Genomic DNA, 20,772 nt, shown 5'->3' on the forward strand with positions numbered 1-20,772 from the left:
CTATCTGTCACGTCTGGGAATGGCTTCCAGGAACATTTCTAACTTCCACAATGCCACTTCAGCTGGGGTCATGACACCAAGGTGCAGGCCCAGAGGTCCTGGTGTCTTACAGGTTCTAGTACCAGAATAAAGGAGAAACAAAGCCTGAAATTTATGAGACCAAAAGCTTTTCTGGAAAGTTCTTCTAATCATCAGCTGTATAAAATTGTGATGGGAAGATTTAATTCCCATGGATACCTAGTCAAAACAGAAGTTCTCTTCTATTAGAAATACACCAGAAAACAGAAAGAACACATAATTATAAACACTTCTGACTTTCTGATTTTTTCTTTTTTCTTTGTTTCTTTTTTTGATGGGAATTGGTGTGAATGGAATTTGTTAGGATTTCTGAGGCTCTACAAACCGATAGTAGCACTATAAACACTAAGTCTATCTATAACAGTTTATTTTTAAAGGAAATGTGACAGAGGCTTTCCCAAGTTTGGCAACAATCCTAAATTCATAACAAGTCATTAAAATGAGGGGAAAAAATCTAAACTATTAATGAGAAACAAATTGTAAGGAAAAAAATACTGAGGAAATACTGAATTATGTTTCCTTTGTGAAACTCTACTGAATGATGTATGGAAATTGATACTGAAAAATCATTCAAAGGCAGAGGTGATGGAAAAGTATGCTGCCAAGGGTGTGCCCAAGATGGTCGAATAGGAACAGCTTCAGCCACCAGCTCCCAGCATCAGTGACCCAGAAGATGGGTGATTTCTGCATTTTCAAATGAGGTACCAGGTTCATCTCCCTGGGGCATGTCAGACAGTTGGCACTGGTCCACAGGTGCAGCCCAACCAGCGAGAGCTGAAGCAGGGCGAGGCATTGCCTCACCTGGGAAGCACAAGAGGGAAGGGAATTCCTTTTCCTAGACAGAGGAAATTGAAACACATGAAACCTGGAAAATCAGGTAACTCTCACCCTAATACTGCGTTTCACCAAGGGTCTTAGCAAACGGCACACCAGGAGATTATATCCCACACCTGGCCCAGAGGGTCCTATGCCCGTGGAGCCTCCCTCATTGCTAGCACAGCAGTCTGAGATCTAACTGCTAGGTGGCAATGAGGCTGCGGGAGGGGCGCCCACCATTGCTGAGGCTTAAGTAGGTAAACAAAGCCACCAGGAAGCTCAAATTGGGTGGATCCCACCACAGCTCAAGGAGGCCTGCCTGCCTCTGCAGACTCCTCCTCTGGGGACAGGGCATAGCTGAACAAAAAGCAGCAGAAACCTCAGCAGAGGTAAACGTCCCTCTCTGACAGCTTTGAAGAGAGCAGTGGATCTCCCAGCATGGAGGTTGAGATCTGAGAAGAGACAGACTGCCTGCTCAAGTGGGTCCCTGACCCTTGAGTAGCCTAACTGGGAGACATCCCCCACTAGGTGCAGACCAACACCTCACACCTCACATGGTGGGGTACACCCCAAAATGAACTTTCAGAGCAAGAATCAGACAGCAACAGTCGCTGTTCAGCAATGTTCTATCTTCTGCAGCCTCCGCTGCTGATACCCAGGCAAACAGGGTCTGGAGTGGACCTCAAACAAACTCCAACAGACCTACAGCTGAGGGTCCTGACTGTTAGAAGGAAAACTAACAAACAGACAGGACACCCACACCAAAACCCCAACAGTACATCACCATCATCAAAGACCAAAGGCAGATAAAACCACAAAGATGGGGAAAAAGCAGTGCAGAAAAGCTGGAAATTCAAAAAATCAGAGTGCATCTCCCCCTCCAAAGGAATGCAGCTCATCACCAGCAATGAACAAAGCTGGATGGAGAATAACTTTGACGAGTTGAGAGAAGAAGGCTTCAGTCGATCAAACTTCTCAGAGCTAAAGAAGGAACTATGTAACCAGTGCAAAGAAACTAAACCTTGAAAAAAGAATGGATGAATGGATAACTAGAATAATCAATGCAGAGAAGACTTTAAAAGAACTGATAGAGATGAAAACTAGAACACAAGAACTACACGACAAATGCACAAGCTTCAGTAATCAACTGGAAGAAAGAGTATCAGCGATTGAAGATCAAATGAATGAAATGAAGCAAGAAGAGAAGTGTAGAGAAAAGAGTAAAAAGAAATGAATGAAACCTCCAAGAAATATGTGATTATGTGAAAAGACCAAATCTACGTCCAATTGGTGTGCCTGAAAGTGATGGGGAAGATGGAACCAAGTTGGAAAACACTCTTCAGGATATCATCCAGGAGAACTTCCCCAACCTAGTAGGGCAGGCCAACATTCAAATTCAGGAAATACAGAGAATGCCACAAAGATATTCCTCAAGAAGAGCAACTCCAAGACACATAATTATCAGATTCACCAAAGTTGAAATGAAGGAAAAACTGTTAAGGGCAGCCAGAGAGAAAGGTCAGGTTACCCACAAAGGGAAGCCCATCAGACTAACAGCAGATCTCTCAGCAGAAACTCTACAAGCCAGAAGAGAGTAGGGACCAATATTCAACATTCTTAAAGAAAAGAATTTTCAACCCAAAATTTCATATCCAGCCAAACTAAGTTTCATAAGTGAAGGAGAAATAAAATCCTTTACAAACAAGCAATGCTTAGAGATTTTGTCACCACCAGGCCTGCCCTACAAGAGATCCTGAAGGAAGCACTAAACATGGAAGGAAAAAACAGGTGTCAGCCATTGCAAAAACATGTCAGAATATAAAGTCCATCAATGCTAGGAAGAAACTTCATCAACTAGCAAGCAAAATAACCAGCTAATATCATAATGACGGGATCAATATTAACCTTAGCAATATTAACACATAGCAATATTAACCTTAAATATAAATGGACTAAATGGTACAATTAAAAGACATAGACTGGCAAATTGGATAAAGAGTCAAGACCCATCAGTCTGCTGTATTCAGGAGACCCATCTCACATGCAGAGACACATATAGGCTCAAAATAAAGGGATGGAGGAAGATCTACCAAGCAAATGGAAAACAAAAGAAAGCAGGGGTTGCAATCCTAGTCTCTGATAAAACAGACTTAAAACCATCAAAGATCAAAAGAGACAAAGAAGGCCATTATATAATGGCAAAGGGATCAATTCCTCAGGAAGAGCTAACTCTCCTAAATATATATGCACCCAATACAGGAGCACCCAGATTCATAAAGCAAGTCCTTACAGACTTACAAAGAGACTCAGACTCCCATACAATAATAATGGGAGACTTTAACACCCCACTGTCAATATTAGACAGATCAATGAGCCAGAAAGTTAACAAGGATATCCAGGAATTGAACTCAACTCTGCAACAAGTGGATCTAATAGACATCTACAGAACTCTCCACCCCAAATCAACAGAATATACATTCTTCTCAGCACCACATCGCACTTATTCCAAAATTGACTACATAGTTGGAAGTAAAGCACTCCTCAGCAAATGTAAAAGAACAGAAATTATAACAAACTGTCTCTCAGACCACAGTGCAATCAAACTAGAACTCAGGACTAAGAAACTCAATCAAAACTGCTCAACTACATGGAAACTGAACAACTTGCTCCTGAATGACTACTGGGTACATAACGAAATGAAAGCAGAAATAAAGATGTTCTTTGAAACCAATGAGAACAAAGATACAGCATGTCAGAATCTCTGGGACACATTTAAAGCAGTGTGTAGAGGGAAATTTATAGCACTAAATGCCCACAAGAGAAAGCAGGAAAGATCTAAAATGGACACCCTAATATCACAATTAAAAGAACTAGAGACACAAGAGAAAACACATTCAAAAGCTAGCAGAAGGCAAGAAATAACTAAGATCATAGCAGAACTGAAGGGAATAGAGACACAAAAAACCCTCCAAAAAATCAATGAATCCAGGAGTTGGTTTTTTGAAAACATCAACAAAATTGACAGACCGCCAGAAAGACTAATAAAGAAGCAAAGAGAGAAGAATCAAATAGACGCAATAAAAAATGATCAAGGGGATATCACCACCGACCCCACAGAAACACAAACTACCATCAGAGCAGAACTGAAGGAGATACAGACACAAAAAATCAATGAATCCTGGAGCTGTTTTTTGAAAAGATCAACAAAATTGATAGATCACTAGCAAGACTAATAAAGAAGCAAAGAGAGAAGAATCAAATTGACACAATAAAAAATGATAAAGGAGATATCACCACCGACCCCACAGAAATACAAACTACCATCAGAGAATACTATAAACACCTCTACACAAATAAACTAGAAATCCTAGAAGAAATGGATAATTTCCTGGACACTTTAACACTTTCTCAAGACTAAACCAGAAAGAAGTTGAATCCCTGAATAGACCAATAGCAGGCTCTGAAATGAAGGCAATAATTAATAGCCTACTAACCAAAAAAAAGCCCAGGACCAGACAGATTCACAGCTGAATTCTACCAGAAGTACAAGGAGGAGCTGGTGCCATTCTTTCTGAAACTATTCCAATCAATAGAAAAAGAGGGAATCCTCCCTAACTCATTTTACGAGGCCAACATCATCCTGACACCAAAGCCTGGCAGAGACACAACAAAAAAAGAGAATTTTAGACCAATATCCCTGATGAACATCAATGCAAAAATCCTCAATAAAATACTGGCAAACTGAATCCAGCAGCACATCAGAAAGCTTATCCACCATGATCAAGTGGGCTTCATCCCTGGGATGCAAGGCTGGTTCAACATACACAAATCAATAAACGTAATCCAACATATAAACAGAACCAAAGACAAAAACCACATGATTATCTCAATAGATGCAGAAAAGGCCTTTGACAAAATTCAACAGCCCTTCATGCTAAAAACTCTCAATTAACAGAACATATCTCAAAATAATAAGAGCTATTTATGACAAACCCACAGCCAATATCATACTGAATGGGCAAAAACTGGAAGCATTCCCTTTGAAAACTGGCACAAGACAGGGATGCCCTCTCTCACCACTCCTATTCAACATCGTGTTGGAAGTTCTGGCTAGGGCAATCAGGCAAAGGAAAGGTATAAAGGATATTCAGTTAGGAAAAGAAGAAGTCAAATTGTCCCTGTTTGCAGATGACATGATTGTATATTTGGAAAACTCCATTGTCTCAGCCCAAAATCTCCTTAAGCTGATAAGCAACTTCAGCAAAGTCTCAGGATACAAAATCAATGTGCAAAAATCACAAGCATTCTTATACACCAGTAACAGACAAACAGAGAGCCAAATCATGAATGAACTCCAATTCACAATAGCTTCAGAGAGAATAAAATACCTAGGAATCCAACTTACAAGGGATGTAAAGGACCTCTTCAAGGAGAACTACAAACCACTGATCAGTGAAATAAAAGAGGACACTAACAAATGGAAGAACATACCATACTCATGGATAAGAAGAATCAATATTGTGAAAATGGCCGTACTGCCCAAGGTAATTTATAGATTCAATGCCATCCCAATTAAGCTACCAATGTCTTTCTTCCCAGAATTGGAAAAAACTGCTTTAAAGTTCATATGGAACCAGAAAAGAGCCTGCATTGCCAAGACAGTTGTAAGCCAAAAGAACAAAGCTGGAGGCATCATGCTACCTGACTTCAAACTATACTACAAGGCTACAGTAACCAAAACAGCATGGTACTGGTACCAAAACAGAGATATAGACCAATGGAACACAACAGAGCCCTCAGAAATAATACCACACATCTACAGACATCTGATCTTTGACAAACCTGACAAAACCAAGAAATGGGGAAAGTATTCCCTATTTAATAAATGGTGCTGGGAAAATTGGCTAGCTGTAAGTAGAAAGTTGAAACTGGATTCTTTCCTTACACCTTATATGAAAATTAATTCAAGATGGATTAGAGACTAAAATATTAGACCTAAAACCATAAAAACTCTTGAAGAAAACCTAGATAATACCATTCAGGACATAGGCATGGGCAAGGACTTCATGTCTAAAACACCAAAAGCAATGACAACAAAAACCAAAATTGACAAACGAGATCTAATTAAACTAAACAGCTTCTGCACAGCAAAAGAAACTACCATCAGAATGAACACGCAACCTACAGAATGGAAGAAAATTTTTGCAATCTACCCATCTGACAAAGGGCTAATATCCAGAACCTATAAAGAACTCAATCAAATTTACAAGAAAAAAACAAACAACCCCATCAAAAAGTGGGCAAAGGATATGAACAGACACTTCGCAAAAGAAGACATTCATACAGCCAACAGACACATGAAAAAATGCTCATCATCACTCGCCATCAGAGAAATGCAAATCAAAACCACAATGAGATACCATCTCACACCAGTTAGAATGGCAATCATTAAAAAAATCAGGAAACAACAGGTGCTGGAGAGGATGTGGAAAAATAAGAACACTTTTACACTGTTGGTGGGACTGTAAACTAGTTCAACCATTGTGGAAAACAGCGTGGCGATTCCTCAAGGATCCAGAACTAGAAATACCATTTGATTCAGCCATCCCATTACTGCGGATATACCCAAAGGATTATAAGTCATGCCCCTATAAAGACACATGCACACGTATGTTTATTGCGGCACTATTCATAATAGCAAAGACTTGGAATCAACCCAAATGTCCATCAGTGACAGACTGGATTAAGAAAATGTGGTACATGTACACCATGGAATACTATGCAGCCATAAAAAAGGATGGGTTCGTGTCCTTTGTACGGACATGGATGCAGCTGGAAACCATCATTCTCAGCAAACTATTGCAAGAACAGAAAACCAAATACCTCATGTTCTCACTCATAGGTGGAAATTGAAGAGTGAGATCACTTGGACACAGGAAGTGGATCATCACACACTTGGTCCTATTTTGGGGGTGGGGAGGGATAGCATTAGGAGATATACCTAATGTAAATGACGAGTTAATGGGTGTAGCACACCAACATGGCACATGTATACATACATAACAAACCTGCACGTTGTGCACATGTACCCTAGAACTTAAAGTATATATATATATATATATATATGTATGACTGAAAAGTATGCTGCCAACAAAAATAAGTTTAAAAAGGGTTATAAAGGTGTGGCTATGTGGTGCTCTGATATATATACTAGTTTTCCTCCATGATTCCTGGCTTATAACTTCCATAGCCCTCAGTCTTTTGTTAGAATGTTGGATGTGCTAGGCCTCAGGGGCAGGCCTCTAAGCTTCTTCTGCTCTCCTTTCACTTTAATGTTCTTCTGTCTTTCTGATTGTGGGCCTTAAGACCCTCCCATGAGAGGGACCCACCCTGTACCCTGGGAAAAGGAATGCTGACATCCTGAAACTTCCATAAAAACTCAAGAGGACAAGGTTCAGGGAGCTTCCTGATAGCTGAACACCTGGAATTTGCTGGAAGGTGGCAGGCCCTGGGAGGGCATGGAAACTCCACCCCCTTCCCCATTACCTCACCCTATGCAGCTTTTCATCTGTATCCTTGGCAATAACCTTTACAATAAACTGGTAAAGGTAAGTGTTTCCCTGAGTTCCATGAGTCACTCCAGCAAATTAATCAAACCCAAAGAGGGGATCATAGGAACCCCAACTTGTAGCTGGTCAATCAGAAGCTCTGGAGGCCTGGACTTGCGGCTGGCGTGTGTATAGGAGGGGACTGAGCCCTCAACCTGTGGGATTTGAAACTACCTCTGGGTAGTGAGTGTCAGAACTGAATTAGAGGACAACTAGCTGGTATCTGCTGCTTGCTATGTGGGGAAAAAATCCCATATATTTGGTCACAGAAGTGTTCTGTGTTGATTGTCGTGGTGTGAGACTAGAGGAAAAACGTGGTTAGAAAGAGTTTTCCCTACACAGGCTGGAAGTTAAATAAATTCATGAAAAATAAGTTACTATGTTATTTTTCTGGATTTTTATATTTGTGGCACTTGCTTTTATATGGTTATAATTTGTTGTAATTTCTTTTCTCATCCAAATAAATATTCACTTTTGTACTTAATCTTGTATTAACAGTTTTGTATTCTTTTCCTTAAATAGACTCTGTAATCATATAAGCTTCAGGCCATACAAACTCTGAATCCATTTATGCCTGGTACATCATCAGCACAACACAAACTAGACTTTCTTGTGCATTTTCCTCACCATTCATGCTCCCCATAGCCTACAGTAGAATATTGGTGTTTAGCCTCCACTCCCAACATGGCGCCTCCATAGCCACTGGTCAGTCAGACTCATGGCTGAGAGGTGATCTTTGCATGATTCCCAGTGTCTTATCTTGCTTTCTTTTAAACTATCTGCTCTCCAGGGTGACGTTGTTTCCTATGCCATGGAGTTGACAAGTTAGCAGCCACTATGTGTGTGTGTGAGACAGAGAAAGAGAGAGACAGAGAGAGAGAGAGAGTGTATGTGTGTGTGTGGTGGGGAGAGGGGTCCATGGGTCTCTCTTTAGCTTCTTGAGATAATCATGGGTCAACAGGGGGAAAATAGGTTTTCTACTGACATGGCAAGACAGATTTATATTTTTTAGCTTCCTAGAAGCCATTATTGAGTTGAAATATACTATCACAGATTTTTGCATATTTATGTTTGTAGTATTTTCAAAGCCAATGTGCACTTGAATGATGTACATTCATCATTGCAGTAGGTGCAGAAACAAGAATTTGTTCTTGGTGCAGCATGGGGCTATGCACATAGTAGGCACACACAATACGTATTTTCTAAGTGCAAAACCTCAGGGCAATATTCTCTACAAAGCAAGAAAAAAATTAAATCTACAATTGTCATAGGGAAAAAAAATCTATTCAATAGAAACGAACTAGTTTAAGCACATCAAAAACAACTACACAGAATTGAAGAGCAAAACTTGTATCTCACAAATCATGATACGTTTGCAAAACATTTTTCCAGGGTACCACATTTTTCCAATGTCGCAAATATAGTGAATACAAAGTAAATTACTGAGTAAAAGGTAATAACATCTTTTAAGAACTCTATAAAATGACATGTAACTTTTCCCAGTCAATATAATTTGGGAAACAGTAAAAATAAAATCTTTTTCTAAGTTTAAAGCATGCAAGACAAGCTTGAGAAGAACGTACTAAGTTCAAACTGCATAGCATGTTGGGTTGTCCGACTCTGAATGTAAAACATACCTCTGAAAGTGTAGTAATCAAATTTCCAAATGTGAGGGTTATTGGATCCTAAAATGGGACATCAAGTTGTTTTCTGCAATCTTGTTCTCCGCTTTTGGAAAAATGAATAACCTCGACTAATGGTGATTGGAAGGTGAACTGGAACCCTGTTTGAGGGCAGAATGATGACAAAATTAAATTTTAATGCATGCTTTGAGGTGAAGAAATTCAGTGCTCTTCAAAGACGGGGAGAATAGTTTGAAAACAACAGAAACTGAATTGTTTGTTTTCTACAATCCCTACCTGAGTGATTAGGAGCTATGGTATGTTATCTTCTTTCACAGAATTTTACTAAATAGAAACTGCTCTTAGTTTAATAAGATGGTGAGCTTCACTAGGATTTACCAAGAACTTGAGCTAATAGAAGGGAAGTCTTGAGCCATGGGTACTAGTCCAGGACTTCCATGTCATATGTGACTTTGGATTTCTGACTTTAACTTCTCTAGGTCCCAGTTCTTTTTCCATAAAATAAAGAGGTTGGGTTTGATGAAATGTTATTAAACGAGACTCTGCGGTCCTCTCGGAGGTTTGTTAATACAATTCAAATAATCCATGACCACCTGAAAACCATATGTAGAATTTTGTACATCTGTGCATTTTTCTGGTTAAGTCAAATTTTCAGATTCTCTGAGAGTTTTTAAAATATAGAAATACCTTCTAATTAGATGATATCGGAGGGCTTTTTAAAACTTACATACCTAGAATTCATTTTATACTACTGTACAGTATTTTTAACTTCATGGTCAGATATTCTATCAGCACACTAGCAGGCACTGTATTAATTCACAATATTAATTGATAAGCTGTCTTATTGTTTTTACTCTGAACTGATAAGATTAGTTGGAGTCATTGTGTTCTTTGTCAGAGACTAAGAAAAAGCAAATGTCAATTAAAATGCAGTAGGACAATGACAAAATGAAAGAAAATGACAGGAAATTGTGTTGAATTAGCTACACGCTCCATCTTTGAATTTGAATGGCCATTTCTCAGACATTTTCTTGACCTCTTGAAATGATCCTCTCAATCGCCCCTCCCCACTCCTTCATCTTCAATCTATGCATTTTACAAACATTTGCATAGAGCCTACTGTGTGTCTCCACCCAAAAGGCAGGGAGTAAAGCATGAAAACAACAGGAGCTGGTATTGATTTGCACAGATTTATTCTTCCATAGAACAAGGTCAACCTTATTTATAGGTAGGTTAAGTGGCTTTCTGTATGGAGTGATGTAAAAGTACCTGAGAGAGGGGCCCCTGCCCAGACACATCTGGTTCTGGCCCTGTCAGGTGCTGCAATGCTTACATTAGTCACTTATTTTTATTAAGGCACTGAGGGTCTCCCTGTTAAAATGCAAAGGTTACTTGAGAGGGAAAACAAATTCAATCATTAGCACAGATGAATTAAACACATTAGCTTTACCCTGCAGGTACAGAAAAAAGGATACATGAGGATTGATTGTACTGTGCAGAGAAAAGTTCTAGAGATCACTGAAGATACTTCCTTTTGGGATATAAACTTTTTAAAGTCAAAAAGTTTTAGAGCCTCACATGACAGTATTTTGGCTTCTAGAAAAATAATACACATCATTTACTAAGGCATACTATGTACCAAGTGCAATACGAAGCACCTTACACACATTTTCTCCTTTAAATCTTATAGCAGCCATACGAGGAAGATATTTTAATCCCTATTACACAAACTAAGCAACAGAGTGTATTGTACATTATACTGTAGTATACTGTACATTGTTGTACTGTAGTATAACATACAAATACAGTATAACATACAAATAGTATGTTATACTGCTTGGGACTTTTAAGTTCTTGGTTTATTTCACCAGTTTCTCAGCAGCATTTAGAACTTGGTTATTCCTGTCTGTATTCATCTGCTTTCATGCTGCTGATAAAGATATACCTGAGGCTGGGTAATTCATAAAGAAAAAGAGGTTTAACAGACTCACAGTTCTACGTGGCTAGGGAAGTTTCACAATTATGGCAGAAGGCAAAAGGAACATCTTACATACCTGCAGGAGAGAGAGAGAGAGAGATTGTGCAGGGAAATTCCTCCTTATAAAATCATCAGATCTCATGAGACTTATTCACTGTCACCAGAACAGCACAGGAAAGACCCACCTCCTTGATTCATTTACCTCCCACTGAGTCCCTCCCACGACACATGGGAATTGTGGGAGCTACAATTCAAGATGAGATTTTGATGGGGGCACAGCCAAACCAGATCACTGTCTTAACTCTAAATTAGTTTTCCCACCAACTCTTTGGTATTTCTTTTTCAATTGTCTTTACAGGTTCTTCTTCCTATCTTCATTGATTTAATTATTGTGGTCCCCAGGTTTCCATCCTTAGCACTCTTCTCACCCTACACACTCTCCTTGAAAGGCCTCACCTCTCTGATGGTAGTAAGATGATGAGTATAAACTTTCATTAATAGCACAGACCTTTGTCATGAGCTCCAGATTTCTATGTCTACCTGCCTTTTGGACATCTTCGAGTCCAGACTTGGGCACCTCAAACCCAAAGTATTAGTCAGGATTAAATTCAGCTGTAAATGACTGAATTTACTCTCAGAGGCTTAAATAAAATAAATGTTTATTTTTTTTTCACATGGGCATGCCAAGGCTGAAAAGGGGCCCAAGATACTTTCTCATTGCTTCACCATCCTCAATATGCAGCTTCTACCTCATGGTCTAAGATGGTTATTAGAGGTCTGTCCAACCTGTCTATGTTCCCGGCCATGAGATTTAGGAAATAAGAAACAGGGAGAAGAACACCTGCTGGAGAAGTACTCAACTTCTTGCATCCCACTGGCCAGAACCTAATTATATGGTCACATCCAGCTGCAAGCAAGCAGAGACATGCCTAGCTAAAACATGGCATTTATTTGGGAGGAAATGGGTGTATGCGGCCAGCAAACAGCCTCATTAATCCTCAGCATATTTAAAATAAATTTATCTATTTCCAAACAACAAAATCTGCTTTTCTTCTGCTGCTTGCTCTCTTTGTAAATGGTACTACTATCTACCAAATTGCCCAATTCAGAACCCTCCTCTTTCTTTACCTCCTACATTTAGCATGGCCAAACAATATTGACTTTACATCTTCAATATACCTAAAGTCCATCTCCTCTCCTGAAATTAAAACGCACTTTCCTAGGTCCTACCATGACCATGTGTCACTTTCATAATTTACGCCTTTTAAACAATCTTTGTGAAGTCAGTTCAGCTCCTTGTTTATCCATTACCTACTCTAATGACAAAGCCACTTTTTAAGCATAGCTTAGATCACAGATAGACCTATTGATCATCCCCCAATGACTTCTTAAATCCTACCCAATCAAGTTCATGTCCTTCACTGAAGCCTTATTGCTTATTAATATGTTCTGCCCTCTCCCCCTTGCTTTTTGCCCTCTGCAGTTTTGTCATCCAGAAGAGATTTCCAGTTCCTCAAATACATGGGGCACTTTCAATCTTTGACCTCATATCCCAGCTCATTACTTGGAATGTCCTTCCTCTCTGCCCACCACCTGGATCCTAAATCCTGCTGATGCCTCATGGATCAGCTCAGAGTCATCTCCGTAAAGAAGCCTTCTATAAAGCTTACAGGCTGTGAAACTTTGTTTTCCTATAGCATTTCCATCACACAATTTTCTACACTGCATTCTAATTAATTATTTTCTCTCTTCCCCCCTGTGTTAGTCAGTTTGGGCTGCTATAACAAAGTATCATAGACTGGGTAGCTTATAAATAATAGAAACTTATTTCTTGCAATTCTAGAGGCTGAAAGTCTGAGATGAGGATGCCAGCATGGTGGGTTCTGGTGAAAGCCTGCTTCCACCTGCAGACTATGAACTTCTTGCTGCATCCTCTCTTGGTGGAAAGAGAGCAAAATAGCTCCCTGGCATCCCTTTTCTAAGGCCACTGAACTCATTCATGAGGGTTCCACCCTTAAGGCCAAATGATTTCTCAAAAACCCCAACCTCCAAATACCATCTTGGTGGTTAGGATTTCAACATATGAATTTTGAAAAGATACAAATATTCACCTTCCTACTGTACCTTCCCACCCTGTGGACTCTAAGGAAGGGATTCATTTGTCTATTGATCTCCAGTCTTTAGTATGATGACTAGCTCGTAATACTTTGACAATAAATAAATGAGTTCATTAAACAAGATTCCAGATTTTTCCTACCATCTGGATTTCTTCTCTGATCAACCCCTGGGTATTCCACAATACTAGTCCTAGTTTGTTATCTAGACCAAGTAGTCCTGATATTTCTGCTCATGTGTACACTGGACCAGAATAACCTACCAGGGAGAAACCTCCAACCTTACCCTTATTCTTTATTTGCCTCTCTACTGCATAGCAGACATATCCATATGTCGAACATTTCAGCCTGAAACTACTTATACCCCATTGTAAAACTATACAGTCAGTTCTTATTCTAGAAGACTTTTTGAGTTCGCAAATCTAATAACAAACAAACCCTTAATCACTAAAAAACTAATGTTTGTTGAGAATTAACTCAGAATTAATTCAACATTGCAGCCCTCCTGTGTGCCAATGCCGAGGATGCAATGGTGAGCAAAAAGAGTTTCTCTTCTTATGGAGTTTCTTCCTTACTCAGGAGAACGTCATTAATTAAATAATTGCATTAATAAAAGTTTAATTACAAACACTGAAAAGTACCTTCAATGAACTGAAGACAATTCTGTGATTGTATATATCAAAGAACTGTGACTTAGATGAGGTGGAGATGAGGAGGGTGAAAGGCCATGGTCAAATGGGTCAAGGAAGGATCGGAGGGATGCATAGGCGCTAAGTGGGGAGATGAAAAAAATGAGAGGAGCAAGCATAAAGTAAGAATATTGAGACAGAGGGAATAGTAAATTCCAAGGACCTGTGGTAGAAGGACTCCCAGTGCTTTCAAGATAGTGAGAGGAGGCTGATATAACTGAAACATGTATAATAAGAATAAAGAGGTGGCACTTAGCCATCCTAGTAGAGCCAGTTCAAATATATGGGTCTTCAGAACAATTCTAATTAATTGCTTATTGAGATGGGGGTTAAAGAGGAAATAATGTGCTTTTCAGATAAAGGATTACCCCAGTGCTTGCCAGACATGGTGAGAGAAACTATATATGGCTTGGTCTATAACTTCAATGAACTTACAATTAAGAACAAGATATCTTAACACAAACAATTATGTATTAAGTTATGACTGACTTGTTTATTAATGATTCAAGCAGCCAAGAAATTCAGAGACAGGCTCATTCTTTTACTACCTCTAAAGTTTGTTGCCCAGTGAGCACTAGGATAGATAATGTTCCTAATTGGAAAATGTACTTTATTTCATGGTGTGTTTATCTGTTCAGGAGATCTTTCATGGGTATTTTTCTTATGTTAATAATTAGTGAAAGCTATAAATGAGGAGTGGGAAATTATCAGCAAAGACTTATAAAATACAATCTGTCCCACTCTGAAAAGACCAAACGGATTTTTTCCAGAAAAATTACATTTAATTAGCTCTCAATTTGCTTCTAGTAGCAGATGGGATTTAAGACTTTAAAGTAATAATATGCAAAAGGCCAAAATGCTCTTGAAACAAGTGCTAAACCTTTGCCACTGAACAGAGTGTGAGATGCTATTAGTGTTACTGAGGCATGAAGGCAAGAAGTGGGAGTGTCACCTGCTCTTTTGAAGTCACTAGGAAAGCAACTGGCAGTGACCTCCAGGCACACATAGATATAGGACTATGATGGTCTACAGTCCGGCTGCCATGTCCTTGGGGAAATATACCATAGCCATGGCCAGGCTGTGCGAGTGAGAATACAGTTATTAATGCATAACTACTTTAATAGCTTATTCTTAATGAATGCTTATTATGTCTTAGGATCTGTTTTACATAGTTTATATTTATGAACTCATTTAATTCTTAGGGAAACATACAAAGTAGGTATAATTTGCTTCATTTTGTAAATGAGGAGTCTTAGACACAGAGGGGTTAAGTAAATTTCTCAGGGCCTCACAGTTAGGAGAGGAGCCAGTATTAGAATCCAGGCATTGGTCTCCAAAGTATATCCTCTTTGTGAAAAAATGCTACAGTGCTCTCATTCATCTGCCGACTTCAACGGTTAGTGCAAGATTTAGCTGTTCACATGCACAGGGAGTTTAGGACTGTTCCTGGCATATAACAGTACCCATATTTGCTTTGAATATTTTCTCCTCCATCTTGCTCTAGTCTGATAGAGAAGACAAAATTGTCATCCTTATATTTTCCTTCTATTCTGGTTTCCTCACAGTTCAGCTGACTCCCAGCAACCAGAACATCGTCAGTTAATATTTGCTAATTAGCTGTGTTTTGTCTAATTCTTTCAGGTGACTATAGGATAGGAAGGAGGAGGAGAAACTCACAAGCACATTGGTGATTTAAGAACCACAAGGGTGCACACCCCATCCAGGCCAGGATTATATGTTATGAACATGAAATATTCTAGAATAGCAAAAAGCCTGAAAGCATCAAGTCCCTCTACACACCACAAACAGGTGTTCACAAACTATTTCCCACAGAAGGAAGTTGGGGGTGAAGATGGTAAAATAACACAAAACTGCATGAGGTGTGGATTAGCAAAAAGGAAATTCAGATGTGGGAAGAGAAATCAGAAGCACAGGGCAGTTGCATATCATGACATCATACACTACATAGTTGATAAAAAAGACTGTGCCACAGGTGACAGGCGAAGTAATGACATACTGACTTCAGGACCACGGCTTGAAGACAGGGGATAAAAGATAACCCTTGTATGTATTTCCAGGATGAATGAAACCATAATCTCTCAAAGTCAAAGATATCTGGCTCTGACTTCTCTCTGCTGAGGAAACAGATAATATCATCAAAAGCCAGAATGTTTTGTCAAAGGTTTGGCTGTGGGGCTAGTTAGTTCAGGGCGACAAGCTGCAAGTACAACTGATAAGAGGCAGATAATAAGGAAGACCTTGGAAGCTTCCAGAACAATGTCTTCCAAGCAGTGAGACTGCTGAGGGTCAAGGCTCTCTGGAGCCTCAGGTTCTGGGAATATTTTGTAAAGACTGCTGCACTGCTTTTGTACCATGTGAGGACAGATTGGTATTCTGCAATGGACCCTGATGGACACACAGCTGGAGCAGAAACAGCAGCAGAAACTAATAATAGAACCGCCTGGAGCACAAACACAATGGCTGTGGAAGTCGCGGTGGGTGCCGCAGACCCACAGGGGGGCACATGATTGTCACTTCCCTTGCCTCTCTCTCCCTTGTCCTGATTAGCTGTAATAACTCTGATCAGCTTTCAGAGGCATTCAGACACGGTAGAAGAGCTCTGAAATGGATTCCCCGCTCAGGTGTCTCCTGGTCTCAGGGTCTGGAGGAAATACTTTCATTTTGCCTTCACGTAACATTTTCCGAAAGTGAGAGATATAGGAAATAAGCGTTTATTCAGCTCTCACTGTGCATTAGGCACTTTACATCCTCTATCTCATTTAATCTTCACCACAACCCAATGTGGCACTAAATCTCTTTCTAAAAGTATTTCCATGTTTACACATAAATGAATGGAGGCTTGGAGGAAACAATAACTTAGCCACGTCACACAGGGCCATAATTCAAGTCTAGTTTGTTTGGATTCTACAATGTGTGCTCTTCTCAGTTCCACTACTTTTTGGATGGTGGTTTTTAATAAGTAAAGTGTTTGGGGCAGCACAGTTTCTATTCTAGTCTATTGTCAGTGAACTGTTCTAACGCAGCTCTGTTCCATCAATGCTTCCAACTCCTGCTATTTGTGTACCACAGTATGTAAAGGTCTGTAAATATTTGTAAGATTCCAGCCCTCGAGAAAGTAAAATATAAACTTGGGTGGGATTATTTTAGCCAGACCCTATCCAAAGTGACTTGTTTTTACCTTCCAAGGGTAATCTCACAAGACAATTTAACATTTATTAAAGGCTTACTATTTTCTTGGCGTTGTGTTAGGAGCTGAAGATAAAACAATTAATAGGACACAGAACTTAGACATCATTAGAAGACTCGTGATGCTCAGTGAACAATTCACCAACCTTCCTTTCAGACAGACACTTCCCCTTCCATAGCCTCACCTCAACAGAGATTGCCGGAGTTTGCTGGATGCCTCCTACTCTTACTTGGGATGCTCAGAATCTCTTTTCCATCACCCACAGAGAAAAAGATGCATGAGACATGGGATCTGAGCCCTCCCACCTGAGCAGTGGTTGCGAAGGACTCCTTCTCTCCTCCTCTCCCCACTTCCACCACAGCCTCCCTGTGACCTCCACTTCCCTTATTCCCTCTGCTCACCTGGTATAAAGGCCAGGAATTATGCTGAGTACTGACAGTATGGAAACTGGGCAACTTAGATGTGTCCGATAGTGAAATAGAGCCTTATACATGAGAAAACAGTTTTAAATACATGTTAATATTCATGTGCATTCCCTAGAGAAATAAAAATGGTGGTTTAAGTTAATAACCTATCCATGCTTTACAGTATTTTATGGTGGAAAAATAAATTTTGAATTCCTAACAATCAAGTTTAACACAAAATAAATTAGACCCTCTCATCAGTTGTGAATGGACTACACATTTCACATTTTAAAAATTGATTTATCCCACTTAAACCTGGGAGGCAGAGGTTACAGTGAGCTGAGAGTGCACAACTGCTCTTCAGGCTGGGCAACACAGCAAGATTTTGTCAAAACAACAACAACAACAACAAAAATGATTTATTTACCTATTTTTATCTATTTGTTTATTTATTTATTTTTTGAAACATAATCTCGCTCTGTAGCCCAGGCTGGAGTGCAGTGGTACGATCTCAGCTCACTGCAAACTCCACCTCCAGGGTTCATACCATTCTCCTGCCTCAGCCTCCAGAGTAGCTGAGACTACAGGCGCCCGCCACCACGCCTGGCTAATTTTTTGTATTTTTAGTAGAGACGGGGTTTCATCATGTTAGGCAGGATGCTCTCGATCTCCCGACCTCGTGATCCACCCATCTCGGCCTCCCAAAGTGCTGGGATTACAGGCGTGAACCACTGCGCCCAGCCAAAAAACTCCTATAGAGATTTACTCTACAGGAGTACAGAAATGTCTGAAAGTGGTATAAAGTGTCAATGAGATAATCTAATAGAAAATAAAGGACAAAACTCAGTGAGAACAAGCAAATTATCTTAGGTCCTATAGTGTGTCAGGATTATCCACATAAGGATGGCGTTATTCCCCAAGCTTTCACCCTTATATGAATTTACCAGCTCCCTCACTTATTCATATAAGGCTTTGGCTCCTCCTTCTCCTCTGCAAAAAGAAAATGGAAGCACTTGCAGCACATGCTTCAAGGCCATCATACAGGATAAAGTGAACAGTTTTGTGTCTCTTTCTAGAATATCCTCAGTTATTTACAAAATATAAAATTGCTGAAATAAATTCATTAGGTTGGGATTATTATGCAGATATCTAAGAGACATTCATTGCTCTGATTTCTACTCAAATGCCCACCAAAAGAGGTGACAAATTTGGTCAAAATAGTGTTGATACTTCTTTTCAATCAGCAGATTAATGCAGACGTTTCCACACTCTTCTTTCTCCCTCTCTTCTTTCCTTCTTTCTCTCTCTCTCCTTCTTTCCCTTCCTTCCTTGTCTCTTTCTTTCTTTCTATCTTTTCTACTTCCTTCCTCCCTCTGTTCCTTCCCTTCCCTTCCCCTTCCCTTTCCCCTTCCCCTTCCTTCCCCTTCCTTCCTTCCCTGGATGGAGAGGAACAAGATTGATTTGTTCTTTTGTAAAAGAAATTATGACAACATCTAGCACATGATGACTGAGGCGAATCCTTTGTAAAAGGCATTAGCAGTCTGCCTAAATCCCTGGGATCTCCCCAGAACAAAGGTGAGCAAATTCCCTTTCAAATGGATTTATTCCAGCTCCCTCAGTGAAGAATTATATAACACAATCCGCAACAAATGTCTACCAAAATTTCACCTCAGGTGGTCCAGGAAGAAAACGGTGACAGGCGAAGGATGGTGACATGGGAAGGCTGATGAAATAATACATATTGAGTGCCCAGAATTTGTCAGGACCTTGGTCTTCACAATGAGTTTTGAAACAACCATTTTGAGACCTGTTATATAGGAGAAGCTGAGAGAAGTCCTAAAACTTGTCATAATCATAAAAACAGTAAGTGATGAAACTGACATTTGAACTCAGATCTTCTAACCCCCAAAACACTTATCTTTTCTGCCATGTCACAGAGGAAAACTCAAAGATGGCTAGACATTTTTTAGATCCTTGGTGAGACTTTATGGGAAAATTTACCAACTCTCTAATGAAATATTGAAGAAGTCTCCTCTAGGTTGGCAAACCTTTTTTGTAAAGGGACAAATATAGAGAATAAGATCTATGGGTCAACTACTGAACTTTACCATTGTAGCATGAAAACAAACATAGATAATAGTAATAAAAAACAATAAGCAAGACTGTGTTCCAATAAAACTTTACTTAAAAACAGGCAACCAGCTGATTTGGCCAGTGGACTGAGGCTGGCCAACCCCTGCTCTAATTTAGATGAAACAAATCGGAATGTTTCCTCTAAGTCAAGGCTTCCAAATCAAGACAGTGAAACCAATGTACCCATTTTCTGAGAAGCAGTTCTGGCAAAAATAAAGTCTCAGGCCAGTCTAAGTTCAACCAAACTACTCTTCTCTTTCTGACTCTCAACCTGAAATGTAAACTATTTCATTCTAATACTTCAAAGGGGGCATAAGAGCAAGAGAGGTGAGATATCATGTGAAAAAAATAATCTATCATTGGTGTGGTCATATATATAAGGAAATATACTGGCAAGAAAATCCAATTCTCTCAAGATTGGCAGTGGAAAAGGAATCTCATTGGTACATATCTGTTTACTGGAACTTTGTAAAGATTTTACTCTCTGGCTTGGTTAAAATAACTTGATGTTGAAATTAACTTATCTGGATTTCATTTTCTGTCTTCTTCCTATTTTGTGTAAATATAATCTTGGGCCACATACGTAGAGTTTTTTTTTTCCCCTTTGTCAGTTGAGAGCTCTTATGAAAGCAAGACATTAGCCACCATGCACCATGAAAAACAAGCTGCCTCATCTCTTATCCAAAGATGGTTTTCCTTCTTTACTCCTACATTCAAGATTCCTTCCCTATGTTTATTGATCCCTGTCTGGACTCTGAACCTTTCCCTGTAGATCCACATTTTTTTCAGAATTTTCTTGGTAAGAGATCCCTGAGATAAGCTGCTGCTTGGGGTCTAGGTGCCACTGAAGCAAATGTCATTTTACAAGAAAATGCCGTTTTTTCCTATTAGTAGTTGAAGCCAGTAGTTCTTAAATATAAAACTGCCCAATGTAACTTGATAACATCATGACAATTTGAATTTAGACTCCAATGCAATATTTGAAATGTGTCTGGCTTTTATGCATATGTCTCAAAAGGATACTCTGTCCAGGAGGATAGAACAAAGCCCTAACATGACCATTCACTCTTCATGTGAGAGGCAATCTTACCCTGGTTTTGA

The sequence above is a fragment of the Trachypithecus francoisi genome, unplaced genomic scaffold, assembly GCF_009764315.1.
Source record: "Trachypithecus francoisi isolate TF-2019V2 unplaced genomic scaffold, Tfra_2.0 Lachesis_group19, whole genome shotgun sequence".
Classification (NCBI taxonomy): Eukaryota; Metazoa; Chordata; class Mammalia; order Primates; family Cercopithecidae; genus Trachypithecus; species Trachypithecus francoisi.